At 45.3% G+C, this 14,180-nt stretch overlaps 1 pseudogene; it reads left to right on the forward strand.

Moving 5' to 3' along the window:
- The first annotated feature begins 208 nt into the window (after positions 1-208).
- Positions 209-14,180, forward strand: part of LOC138838734 (anaphase-promoting complex subunit 4-like) — a 42,460-nt pseudogene continuing 28,488 nt past the window's right edge.

Raw genomic sequence — 14,180 nt, forward strand, 5'->3', positions numbered from 1 at the left:
TCCAAAGATAAACGCAAGGTCTAGGAACATGAGAAATGGATTTCAGAGGATCAGCAACTAGTGCATGGTGAAGGAAGGCAGACATGAGCATGGAGCACCCTGGGGTGGCCTGGATGCAGGGAGATACAAGACCTGAAGATGAGTTCGGGAAGATTCTGTCTGTGCAGCTGCCCATCCTAGAGTGAGGACCACCAGAGAAGGTGGAACAATGAGCTCATTGACGGAGGAGGCCCTGGGTGGTGAGAATTCACCGATGGAGGAGGTTCCAGGTGGTGAGAGCTCACCAATGAAGGAGGCCCTGAGCGGTGAACTCACTGATGGAGGAGGCCCAGGTGGTGAGAACTCACAGATGGAGGAGGCCCAGGTGGTGAGAACTCACAGATGGAGAAGGCCCAAGTGGTTAACTCACCAATGGAGGAGGCCCCAGGTGGTAAGAACTCACTGATGTAGGAGGCCTTGAGTGGTGAGAACTCACCAATGGAGGAGGCCTTGGGTGGGGTACTTACTGATGGAGGAGGCCCTGGGTGGTGAGAACTCATGATAGTGGAGACCCAAGTAGTAAACTCACCAATGGAGAAGGCCCTGAGAATGGCTAGAGGGCCGGGAGTAGGCCTACAGCTCAAGGCACCAGAGAAGAATATCAATTATGCTTAATTTCACAGAATTAAAAAATAAAAACTTCATAGTGACTCTTTTATAATTGCCTTGCCTCAAATCATTAACAACTGTTTTATGTAAAAAGCAATTCATTAAGCAATATGATCTATTGAAAAGATGTGCAAATGGACAGTAAAAGTTAAAAGACGTTAGAAGGAAAGCCTGCCACTATCAACTGGCTCAGAGAGCCAGCTTGTGAGGAATTTTTGAGAAACTGTGACCCTTGCGGTAACCCCAAACTCAAAACACTGGTGCTCTTCCCATAGTGGGAGGGGGCTCCTGAAACACTGGGCACTCTGCTGATAAAAGGAAGAAACCCCTGTCAGGTGAGCAGGGTGCAGAGTGTGGAGTAGAAACTCCAGTGGGTCTGTGCATACATAAAGCTGGATCCAGTCTGTTTTCCTGTAACAGGAGGAAGAAGAAGAGAAAGAGGAGGAAGAGGAGGGGGAGGAGGTAAAGGGGGAAGAGGAGGAGGAGGAGAGCAGAGAACAGCAGAACACACCGTCTGTGACCAGAGCTCTTGTAGTTTTGTTTAAACAATTCTATCTGCTTTCTAAATGTATAATATAAAACAAGATGGAAATGAATCTTTACTTCCAACAACAAAGAAATCAACCCAATTTATCCAGAACTGGAAGAGTAAGAAGTGGTGTGTTCATGTGTACGTGTGAGTACATAGGTCTGTGTGCAGACTTTCCCCCTCCCCTCGCCCTGTTTGGGGCCATTGCAGGGGCTCTGCATGAGGGGCTGCTCTCTGTGGCCGGCAGGACCCTGTCTGGAAGGCTTAGAGTCAAGAGGATGACAGGACCAGGACGGGGGCTTGAGCCTGAGAAGGGTCTGGAACCACAATTGGCCGAGCTGGGTGAGGAGTAGGGACAGAGGCGATGTCCTGATGTCTGGCCAACACACTTCCACCTATCCTGCCCACATCATTTCCCAGAAGCCCAGAGAGGCAGAAAGAAGAATCGGGGGCCTGGAGCTAGCTCCAGGGCACTGGGCATTCTTGATTAGTGACATGGAAGGGTTTGGGATCCCAAGAATGGGTGGCTGAGCCTGTGGGAGGCTCTTGGTGATGAGAGACAGCAGCAGTGCCCTGGCCAGGAACCAAAGGGAAAGCCACACATGCAGGGCACTGAGCAGCTCTGCATGGCGTTTGCCCCAGGTGCACCCTGTTGGGGGGTTTTGTGATGAAAGAGAGGGAAATTCCCAAGAAACCCATGTGCTGAGCGGAGCCCAGGTGTGGAAGCAGCACATAGAGAGGAGAGAAATGGAGGCCTGGGCTCAGACATGCGTTAGAGCTGGAACTCACCCATTTACAGCTGCCAGAAAGCTGGAGGAGAGTGAACGTATATTCTATACCTCCATTCTAGTGAGTCAGAGGATGGACACGCCACATGCACGCAAGGCCCTGCCTGCTCTAGCAGCTGAAAAAGATCTGTGGAATAGGCCCTGGGCCCTGTGGCCTGCTTGACCTCTTCTTCAGAGAACACATTTGTTCTCCATGGACAAGGGATATGTGTGCATGAGCAGGGACATGTGTGCATGGAAGGGGACATGTGTGCATGGATGGGGACATAAATGGGATATGGAAGGGGACATGTGTGCACACATGGGGTCATGGGTATATGGAAGGATACATGTGAGCATGCATGGGGACATGACTGCTTGGACAGTGGACTGCCCCTGTTGTCACGGGTCTGACAGGAAAACCTTCACACTCACACAGCAGGTATGGAAGCAGGGCTGGGTGTGTCTTGAACACAGGAAATTGTCTGTTTCAGTGCCTTCTGCTTCATCTGCTTTAACTAGATATGAGCAGGCCATTGTCTCTCTTAGGGCAGCTTTGACCCTCTGAGCTCAGAATGGTGGTGCACAGACTCACAGCTCAGAGGGTCCAGGTGGGCTGGCCTGTAGACTTTCTCTTCTCTGTGGCTCTGCCCCTGCTCTCTGACGGATACATCTCGGCAGACAAGTCCAGATCACTCTTCCCATGCCCTGGCTCCCGGGACTCCCTGCTGAGCAGCTCCCAGCCCAACCCCACAGAACCCCACCAGCCACATGGCTCTGACCAAAGAACTTATAACCTCTGAGGTCAACTTGCAAAGTGAAGCTTTGGGTTTTCCCTCTAGCCTGTCCTCAGCAGCTTTCCAGACACGCGTGGGTTTCAAAAATATGAATGCCATGAGCCTTGTCTCTCATCTCCACTGTTGGGGAAAATATGAACACCCCCACTGTGAAGATTTCCTTCTCAAAGCCAGAGTTGTGCTGGGCTTTGCCAGCGTGTGGGGCACTGGGAGGCTGCATGAAACCAGGGAGGATAAAGAGAGAGAAGGAAAAGATGCTGTTGGAGGCTGAGGCCTTTCATCCGACTCACCAGCTCCAGCCCTGCCCGGGCCTGGGTCTCCCTGCATGCAGGCCCAGCGGACCACCCACCTCGGCCTCTCGGGACGGCCATCCACTTCAAGTGAGATGGTCCACATCTGCAAAGGATCACATCTCCGGGACCCAGTGGAACACGGTCACAAAGTTGTGCCCCAGAAGCAGGCAGGCATCCTGGCAGGGCTGTGGGCCATATCTGAGGCAGCAAAACAAAGATGAGTTCTTGCCTAGCCTTGCAGTAAATGTGCAGGGCCAAAGCTGCTTAAGGGGTAGGCCTGAGGATTTCTGTGCAGTTATCCACGTCTCTTTACCTAGGTTTAAGTTAGACAAGCCCCCTTAGTAAAATGACATTTCCCTAGAAAGAGAGGATGCTTCTCTGGATTCCTGAGACCATTTCTGTGGATGTTGTCAATTAGCATTGCTAATTTTACATGAGAAATGTGGAGATGCTTCAAATTGGAGCTAATAGTATTCAACTTTCTGCCCAGAGGTATGACTACCTCACAGACTTCTTGTAAGGAAACCTTCATCAGTGTGCAGGTTTTCTGTTTAAGCCTTTGGGGAAGTTTTCCCAATAGTAACCAGGTAAAGTCGTGCTCTGGGAGCAAAGTGGGGAAAAGAAGGTTGATAAGGAAATCTTAGCAGCCTGCAATACTTCATCACCATGTTGATCCAGTCACTAAGATTTTGATGTCTACTTTCTCAGGGCCCTATAGGAATCTTCCCTTTTCCATCTCCCAGGATGCTTTGGAAATTTGTCATGGCTCTTAAGAGTAGTGTCAGTGGTAGTACAGCCATGGCAGTAAGAGGGAAGGTAGAGAATATAGGCATCAGTATAACCATGTTGAGTGTGAGTGAACACTGTTGCTTTTATTTCTCTAAGCAAGGAGGGAATTGACCTTGAGTAACTATGCAAAAGATAACTTTAGGAGTTAGAGGAAGACAAAGATATGTGAGAAAGCTGACAAGGCAGGTATCCAATCCCAGCAGGATTGCTGGTTTCTTAATTGCTTTATGAAGCTAATGATTCTATAATTTTAGAGAAATCAGCAAGTGTACACATTTATTCATTCCATTTGGCAGTGTTGGTGCAAGCACCATTGGGTTTAACCAGGATTGTTGCTCATGTGCAAAGAAGTTCATGTTATATGCAAGGAGTGGAGTAACAGGAATGACCTTTTTAATATTTTCATTTATTATAATTGCATAATGGTTCATGTGCTTTGATGTTCTTCTGTACAATGCTAAGAATTGGAAAAATACTGAAAGGAAATTCTTTTGAATTCTTTTTTTGAAATTTAATGAAATTTTTTATCTTTACAATACTAAAATATTTTAGGTTGGATTATAAATTTACTAAATGAGCATATTCCATATTAGATCTAGAAAATGTAATCACTGAAAAGATACCATTTACAGTAGTAAACACTTTTTAATAATCATACCAAACTTCTCACTAAACCACGCAATGTAAAAATGAAGGTATGGGGCTGGGAGGTTGGCTCAGTGGTAGAGTGCTTGCCTTGCATGCATGAGTCCCTGGGTTCACTTCCTCAGTACCACATAAGCAGAAAAAGCCTGGCGTGGAGCTGTGGCTCAAGTGGTAGAGGGACAGTGCCCAGGCCCAGAGTTCAGGCCCCATGACAGATTTTAAAAAATAAAATTAAATAAAAAAGAAGGTATAAATTATGTCTCCCTCCCCAAAAAATACATAGACAAACAAAAAGAACACAGAAAAGATATACACTTACAAATAAATAATGCAAAATTATACTCTTCAAGATATTTTTAAATAAAAAGGAATTGTATTGTACATAGTATTAGGAAATCTGCATTTTAATATGGAGAACATTGAGACTATTTTTCTAAGTCAAAGAATGATGTACTTTTGATTCTCACCTGATCAAGGTGGGAATTGAAGGTATGTGTGGAGTAAAGGACAAATCAGTGCTAGATTTAATGGATTGTATATCCTGGTTAGGTGGTGTCATAGATAGGAGCTGAAAGAGAAGCACTGGATGGAAAGTGGGAATGGAAGTTTGAAATAGATTTTAATAGCATTGTAGTGATCAGACCAAGGGTGTGATTTTAGCTGTGGCTGAGGTAAGGTAGAAACTGTGATCATTGAAGAAAACGTAATTGAGAACTGTCACTTTGATGACAGTTGAGTTGAAAAGTATGAGTGTGCCAAGAGTCCACGTCTTCAAGGAGGGGAATGACCTAGGATTCTGTAGATGACTAGAATCAAGAGAGGGTAGGAAGTGATCACAATTGTATTTAATCAGTTATGGGATTTTTGGAGAAGAGAAGTCATCCAGAAATGCCAGGGAACATTAAAGAGGACATCTGCTTTTCTCAGTAGTAATAGTGCAGGGGACTGCAGTTTGCAAATGGGCCTTCTCCTGAGAATATTACAGGGAAGTAGTGTGAGAAGCACCTTTCAGAGGAAAGAATAAAGAAATGGGGCATTATGGTGATTAACTGACTGTGATTTCCAGTGGCACAGAAGAAGGGTTTCAAAAGTAATGAGTGGTAGAGATGCTTCATTAGTGGGTCACGCCCAGGAGGTAGCAGTTCCTGGGTTCCTTCTGGTGACTGATACCACCAGGGATGTAGGATGCTTTGCACTGTGAAGTAAGACAGAGGGTGATGAGGCTGTTTTCAGGATCTAAGTTGGGTAAGTAGGGTGAGAAGTCTTTTCAGGAGCTTTTGCACTTCTGAGACTTTCTTATTCCTTAACTGGTTGCATAGAGGTTGGAAGTCAGGGCCGTTTTAGTGTTGGAGCATTAAGAGCCTAGGGCATCAAAAATCTTGACCTTCCAGTTTGGGCATTTACTACTGTGAGAATGGAAGTTTGTGACTTGTGTAAGATCCTAGGAACTCAGGTTAAATTAAATGCTAAGATGTCTTATTGCAAATGATTTGCAATTATTTGACTATCTTTTTTCTCTCTCTTTGCTTTGTCAATAAATTGTATGAACCTGGTACTTAACCAAAAAAGGATTATTTATTTTTTTGGGGGGGGCAGTCCTGGGGCCTGAACTCTGGGTCTGGGCGCTATCCTTCAGCCCTTCAGCTCAAGGTGAGTGCTCTACCACTTGAGCCTCAGCACCACTTCCAGTTTTCTGGTATTTAATTGGAGATAAGAGTGTCAGGGACATTCTTGTCTTGGTGGGCTTTGAACCATGATCCTCAGATTTCAGCCTCCTTAGTAGCTAGGATCACAGGCATGAGACTGGCACCCAGCCAATAAAAAGGTTTCTTTTGGCTTAATGATTACCTTTGCTTGGAAACACGAAGCCCTCCTTCCACTGAGCTTTCCTGGCTCCTTTCTCTCCTTCTCATTTCTTTCATCTTGGGGAGGTGAGTATGGTCTTGTGCAGAAAGGAAAGCTGTTACCAGGTAGAGGTGGCCTAAGACACAAGGATCACTTAGGGAAGATGAAAAATAGAGCCTCTTACTGTAACCCCTTTGTACATCATTTTAATTTAAAAAATAAAAATAGGCCTTATGCTCTCAGGACCCAGAATCTGAAAGGAATACACTTTTTGGGGGGCCAGTCATGGGGCTTGAAGTCAGGGCCTGGGTGCTGTCCTTGAGGTCTTTCACTCAAGGGTAGTGTTCTACCATTTTGAGCCACAGTGCCACTTCTGGCTTTTTCTGTTTATGTTGTGCTGAGGAATTGAATCCAGGGCTTCATGTATGCTAGGCAAACACTCTGCCACTAAGCCACATTCCCATCCTTATTTATTTATTTATTTTTAGTACTAAGGCTTGAACTCAGGGCATTGTACTCTCAGCTTTTTTTTTTTTTTTTGGTCACGGATGGTGTTCTACCACTTGAGCCATGCCTTCAATTCAAACTCTTCGTACAGCTATACTTTTAATGTTGTATGTGTTCTGTCTTTATTGTCTCCTTCCTTTCTGAAAAGTAAGTCTCTTGTTCAAAGAAAAGATAGGAAAATATTTAGAATATGTAGTAAAAGTGGACCTTTTCATTTCACCTATTTCTTGGAAAATACCCATGTTCATTCCTCTTCTGCTAGGTAAATATTATAACTAAGAGATTATTTAAAAGATTTTAGTCAGAGATCTAGGTTTATTTTATTCTGAAGATGTGTTTTTAATATTCTGCCACTGTTATCTGTTTTATCCTAGGTTTTGCTTCATAGACTTGCAAGTTTTCATCAAGTTTGGAGTTTTCCACCAAATGAAAATACAGGGAAGGAAGTGACCTGTCTGGCTTGGAGACCAGATGGCAAACATAATAATAATAATATAAAAAAGATTTTCATTTTCATAAAGAGCATGCTGAATATAAAGTCTGTTTTCAGAAAGAAGTAATTGGTCTGAGAAGGTGACTCAGTGGTAGAGTGCTTGCCTTGCATGCATGAGGCCCTGGGTTCGATTCCTCAGCACCACATAAGCAGAAAAAGCCGGAAGTGGGACTGAGGCTTAAGTGGTAGAGGGTAGCCTTGAGCTGAAGAGCTGAGGGACAGCTCCCAGGCACAGAGTTCAGGCCCCACGACCAGAAAAAAAAAAGAAAGAAGTAATTATTCTTAGTAAATACTAGAATTACGAATGACAGTTTGGAATTTTAAAAAATAATTTTATTATTATGTTGCTGTACAGAGGAGTTACCATTTCATTTCAGATAATGAGTACACTTCTTCTATTGGACGGTGTCAGGCATTCCTTTGGATTTTTTGTTTTTTGTTTTTTGTTTTTTTTTGGTCCAGTCATAGGGCCTGAACTCTGAGCCTGGGTGCTGTCCCTCAGCTCTTCAGCTCAAGGCTATCACCCTACCACTTGAGCCACAGCACCACTTCCTGATTTTTCTGCTTATGTGGTGCTGAGGAATCGAACACAAGGCCTCATGCTTACAAGGCAAATGCTCTACCACTGAGCCACCTTCCCAGCCCTAAATTTGTATGTTTATAATTAAAGAGATATTTAATTATTAAGATTATCAGTGTTGGGGCTGGGAAGGTGGCTCAGTGGTAGAGCACTTGCCTTGCATGCATGAGGCCCTGGACTCGATTCCTCAGCACCACATAAGCAAAAAGAAAAAGCCAGAAGTGGTGCTGTGGCTCAAGTGGTAGAGTGCTAGCCTTGAGCTGAAGAGCTGAGGGACAGCACCCAGGCCCAGAGTTCAGGCCCCCATGACCGGACCCAAAAAAAACCAAAAAACAAAGATTATCAGTGTATATTCTGGTTGTAAACAAGTGTCACATAATCCAATATTGGGCAAAATTAGATTTTTTTTTGGGGGGGGGTGCCTGATTGTGAGGCCTGAACTCTGGGCCTGGGCACTGTCCCTTGGCACTTCAGCTCAAGGCTAGTGCTCAACCGCTTGAGCCACAGTGCCACTTCTGGCTTTTTTCTTATGAGGTACAGAGGAATCAAACCCAGGGCCTCAGGCATGCAAGGCAAGTGCTCTACCACTGAGCCACCTTCCCAGCCCTGTCCTTTGGAACTTTTTTAATGATTTAACATTTTTCACAGGTCGAATTCTGTCTGTTGGAGATACCTCTTTGGAAAAATCTGGCTTCTTGGCAAAGATAACTGCAGTAAACTCTAACTTTGTTTTTTCTATACTCCTGTCCTCTACCCTTTGGTCAAGCACCAGCTGCCATTTGCCAGTCTAATCAGTGCCATCATGGCCTTTTACCCAGAAAATATTTTAGCGGTAATTGTATAGGCTCATAAGCATTCTTATGAATATGTATGAATGAGTGTGAATATGATATGCATAATGTAAATAAGTAGGTCACACATGAGGACCCCCTGCTCTGACTTCAGTTCTTTCATTTCTGTGTGGTCTTTTGCCTCTTGCTACCTCTTCTATCGTGGCTGGTAGGGCTATGATGACTGAACTTCTCTGCCAGGTGTTTCAGAGTGACAGTCCTTTTCTGAGCTATGGTACAAATACAGTCAGCACTGTAAACTACTAAATCCTAGTGTCAACTTTGTCTGTATCATTAGTACTCTAAGAAAAAAGCGAATTGCTTTTGTAAAGTGAATATATATTCTTCATTGTTTAATTTTTTTCTAGGTAATATAAGTACTTAAAATTCTTTGACGGGCTGGGAAGGTGGCTCAGTGGTAGAGCGCTTGCCTTGCAAGCATGAGGCCCTGGGTTCGATTCCTCAGCACCACATAAGCAAAAAGAAAAAAGCCGGAAGTGGTGCTTTGGCTCAAGTGGTAGAGTACTTGGAATAACTCTGTGTAATTACTCCTTAGATTAATTACTAGAAGTAAAATTTCCAAAAATGCTTTCAAATTGTATAGTCATTCTGTACTCCTTTTACTCAGAATATGAATAGAATGTGTATAAAGCTAGAGGGTTTTTGAAACTTTTTTCTTTCTTCCTATGTTTGTGGATTGAACTCAGGTCTTTCTGCATGGTAGACATGTTCTCTACTGATAAATCTATAGCCTTAAAAACCTATGTCTCATTTTTTTTGACTAGCATATTTTTTGTTAGGTAATGATTATTTTAAAATTATTTTCTCCTCTTAAGAGATAGAGCTCCCACATCCAGCAAAGTTGATTATAGTTGTATGCAATGAAACTCATTTCTCCTATATTGGAATCCTTAAGTTGGGGGTATGTTTAAAAAGACATTTGTGCTGGGCTCTGGTGGCTCACACCTGAAATCCTACCTGCTCAGGAGGCTGAGATTTAAGGATCTGAAGCCGGCCTGGGCATAAAAGTCCATGAGACACTTATCTCCAATAAACTACTCATAATACCACAGAAATGGCGCTCTGGCTCAAGTGATAGAGCACTAGCCTTGAGCATAAACTCAGGGATAGCACACAGGGCCTGAGTTAAAGCCCCAAGACTGGCAAAAACAAGAAGACATTCGTGACTGAAGTAGAGAAACTGTACTAGGTATTTCATCCCCAGTCAGATGAAGAGGATGCATGAGTGTTTGCTAGTCTAATTTTTTCACTGTGGGATAGAAACAATAAAAACCAGTCCCAGCCGGCTGCCGTCCGCGGAACGCAGCGCCTGCCTGGGCCCAAGGGCAGTGCCCCGCGGCTGGCCTGAGCAGGGCTGGGGACGCAGGCTCCGAGACTGGCCAGGTCGGGGACTGCCCGGAGCCCGAGCCCGCGGGCGGCGCCCTAAGCATGGACGTGCCTGGCCTGCTGGCACAGCTGGCGCGCAGCTTCACGCTGCTGCGGCCGGTGTACGCGCTCGGCTACCTGGGGCTGAGCTTCAGCTGGGTGCTGCTGGCGCTGGGGCTGCTCGCCAAGTGCCGCCAGAGCCGCAGCCTGAAAGCCAGCTGCCTATGCCGCGCGCAGGCGCTGCTGGAGTAGGAGGAGCGCACGGTGGCGCCTGGGTGTGCGCGCCAGCGACCTGCCGGCCTGGGTGAGTGCGTGGGGCCAGGGCTGAGACCCCGGCCCGACCCCGAGACCCCGCCCCGACCCCAAGACTCGACCCCGGCCCAGATCCCGAAATCCCGCCCTGGACCCGACCCCGAGACCCTGCCTGGGCCTGACTCCGAGACTCGGCCCTGGCCCCGACCCCGAGACCCAGCCCGGGACCCGACCCCGAGACCTGTGGCCGGCAGGTCGGGTTCCTCCGGGTCAGCCTCCTCCCTGTGGCCCGGCTCCCCTGCCGGCCCCCGGCCCGGAGAGGGCGGGCGTCGGGTCCTGTCAGCGCCGCACGCTCCCCGCGTCGCCCCTCTCCCCCTTCCTCCCGTCGGCGCCTCACCCGCCTAGGGCGGGGCCTGCTGGTCGCTCTCCCTGGCCCGGTTCTCCAGCCGTATCCGCATCAGCGCGGGAGCGCCCCGGCATCCCAACTCGTGAGCCGGCGGGGACGCTGGGGGCGGGGAGCCCGGGCCCCGGCGGGAAGGCGGGAGGCGGGGAGCCCGGCCCCGGCGGGGAAGCGGGAGGCGGGAGGGAGCCCTGGTGCCAGCCGCCCTGGGGCCTGCGCACCGTGCTACAGCCGGGCTGGGTAGGGGGCTCAGCGCTGAAGAGCTGAGGAGCAGCCCCCAGGCCCAGAGTTCCAGTCCACAACCACAACAAACACAAATAGTGGAGTGGCACCCTAGGAAGCCCAGCCTGCCTTTGCATGCATGTGCTGGTGGCTTTTCTTCTACTGGCCAGGAAAACGTGGACGCTGGCCTGGAAGGCATAATTAGAGAGTATTGCCTCTCCTCTCCGAGGAGCATCGTTCCTGCTTGAGGCTTCAGTGCAGGAGAGGACCTTACTTCACATCCAGTTCTGGGCATGCTTGGTCCTCACTGCTTTAACGTGGTGCTTGCTCATCTTTCACTTGCTTTCTTCCACCCAGGGAAAGACCTGGGAGGCTTGGTTGTTTTGCTGTCATTGGGGTTTGAACTCAGGGCTTTGTGCTTGCAAAGCATGTGTTCTACCACTTGAGTAATTCTTCTGGCTCTTTAAGCTTTTATTATAGAAGTGACTCCTCTGTGTCAATGGGGGCTGTAGAAAATTATACTCTGAATGAAGAATATTCGTGTGTGTGTGTGTGTGTGTGTGTGTGTGTGTGTGTGTGTGTGTGTGTGTCCTGGAACTTGAACTCTGCTTTTAGCTCATGGCTGATGCTTTACCACTTGAGCCACACCTCAGTTTTGCTAATTGGAGGTAGAGTCTCTCAAGCTTTTCTGCCCTGGCTGGCTCTCTCAAGTATCTCAGATTATAGGAGTGAGTTACTGGTACCTACCTTGAAAAATGTTTACAGAGATGAATGAAGATATTATTCCATTTTTGCATATTTGAAAAATTAGAACCTTAATATAGCTAAGATGTGTGACTCTTACTGTTGTCATTAAATGTTGATGTTATGGCTTCAAAATATAGAAACCAAACCTGTCATTAAAAAAAAAAAGAAACAATAAAAACCTTCCAAGAACACAACAGATGGGATAGCTTCTGTTTTGTTTTTGTTGTTGTTGTTTAAACTAATGTTTATGGAACCAGTTTGATGATACAGTAAATTGTGTGTTGAGTCCTGGGCTGTATTTTCTACTTGACAATAGAGCTCCAATCTAGAGACTTTGATATTTAAGATATTTGATACATGAGAAAATAGTAGATTGCTTATATGGTTCTGAGCACTTAAAAATATGATAACATAACTGTTTGCAGAGATCTCTTTAGTTTATGAAATAGGAGGGATCTTTTTTTTAAACTGTGAAAATACTGTACAGAGGGGTTACAATTACATGGGCAAGATAATGAGTACATTTCTTATCAAGCATTGTTGCCTCCTCCTTTGTTTCCCCTAGGAAGGATCTTTAGGTCAAGTAATTTCTATGACTGTTTTTCTCAAATAGTACACTAATTTATTCTGGTAATCTGCTTATTTTGTTTTAGTTTTGGCCTTTGCTCTTGGTGACACCAAGAAAATTATTTTGTGTGATGTGGAAAAACCTGAAAGCTTGCACTCTTTTTCTGTGGAGGCTCCAATTTCCTGTATGCATTAGATGGAAGTGATTGTGTGAAGCAGGTAGAGTGACCAGAGATACCCACTCATGAAATTGTTAGGACCTTGTTTGTGGGTGGGTGTGACAGGTCAAGGCTAACTTTGATTTGTGATCCTCCTGCCCCCGCTGGAATTTCCATTTATTAGGATGGAAATGAGTGTCTGAAATATTATGAGCATGTATACATTGCATTTAAATTTTGTTCAGTTTATCAAGATAAAATTTGTTTTTAAATATGATTTTACTTTGTTATATAGAGGGGTTACCATCTCACAATTCAGGTAATGCATACATTTCTCTTTTGGACAATGCCACTCCTTCCTTCACTTCCTTCCCCCCTCTGTTTTCCCTTCCTGAAGATAAAATATTTTAATACTTCGTTTTCTTTTTTTCTGAAAACATTGTTAGTAAAGTAATGACGCCTGAAAGGTTAAGATTTTTCTCCTCTTTGGAATTATTTTTTTTTAGTTGATTTCATTGATGTATACATTAAATAAAATTACTAGTTGGGTGTGGTGGTAATCTCACCTTTTAAGAGATTGGTGCAGGAGAGTTGTCAGTCCTAGGCCACGTAATCAGTGAGTGAGCGTGTCTCAAGAGCAGACAAAAGCAACAACAAATTTACTGACTGGGAAATTGAGGCCCCCCCCCCTGTTCTGTCAAGTTATTTTGTCAAGAGTCTGGTCTTCTGTGTCTTAGTAAGTATTCTTATAGTAAGGAAAGCACTAAGTTGAGCATTCTGTTCTGATGCTGCATGGGTTATTTTTCTTGTATCCAGGAATCTGGTCTTTTCCTTGTCTAATGAAAACCCTTTGCCTTACTCTGTGTAGTCAAGTAAAGCTTACAGTAAAGATAGACTGAAGGGCTAGTAAATCTGGGTGATGTTGAATTTGGGGAAGGGAGGATTAAAAAATTTACTTTTCTGCAGGAAGCCTGTGGCTCACGCCTGTAATCCTAGTTATTCAAGAGGCTAAGATCTGAGCATCACCGCTCAAAGCCAGCCTGAGCAGGAAAGTCCATGAGACTCTTATCTCCAATTCACTACCACAAAATCTGAATTGGCGCTGTGGCTCAGGTGGTAGAGCACTCGCCTTGAGCTGATGAGCTGAGGGACAGCACCCAGGCTGGAGTTCAAGGCCCAGAATTCAAGCCCCACTACCAACCACCCCATCTAAAAAAAATACTTTTTTTCCCCTCACCTCCTCCTTACTGATTAAATGTTACTAACTTGATATCAAATAAATTTATAAATCCTGACTGTTAACTGACAACTTGATGAAGGGCCTGAAAGAAATAGATAACAAGGAGGTAGCCTGGCATTTGAAATATACATGAACCCACAGGTAATCAGTGAATCTTCTAGAAAGTGAGAGAAGTAGACCATATGTGTACTTCCTATCCCGGCTCACTTACTTGCTAACTGTGTTCTCAATACTTGGTACTCATAGTTTAGAATTGTTTCCTGTTAAGTCTAGAAACTCAGGACAGCTACTTTGTGTAAAAGTGTGAAAAATACTTCTAAGTTCCCATTCTTTCATTTGCTAGCTTATCTGTTTCCAGTCTTATTTGAGAATGACAAGGGGAAATAAACCTATTTATAAGCCAAGTGTAGTAGCATATACCTATAATCCCACGTGCTATTATCCCACCTACTGAGACTGTTTCAAAGTTTATGATATAGTCTCTT

The sequence above is a fragment of the Dipodomys merriami genome, unplaced genomic scaffold, assembly GCF_024711535.1.
Source record: "Dipodomys merriami isolate MVZ:Mamm:240054 unplaced genomic scaffold, mDipMer1.0.p SCAF_29, whole genome shotgun sequence".
Lineage (NCBI taxonomy): Eukaryota > Metazoa > Chordata > Mammalia > Rodentia > Heteromyidae > Dipodomys > Dipodomys merriami.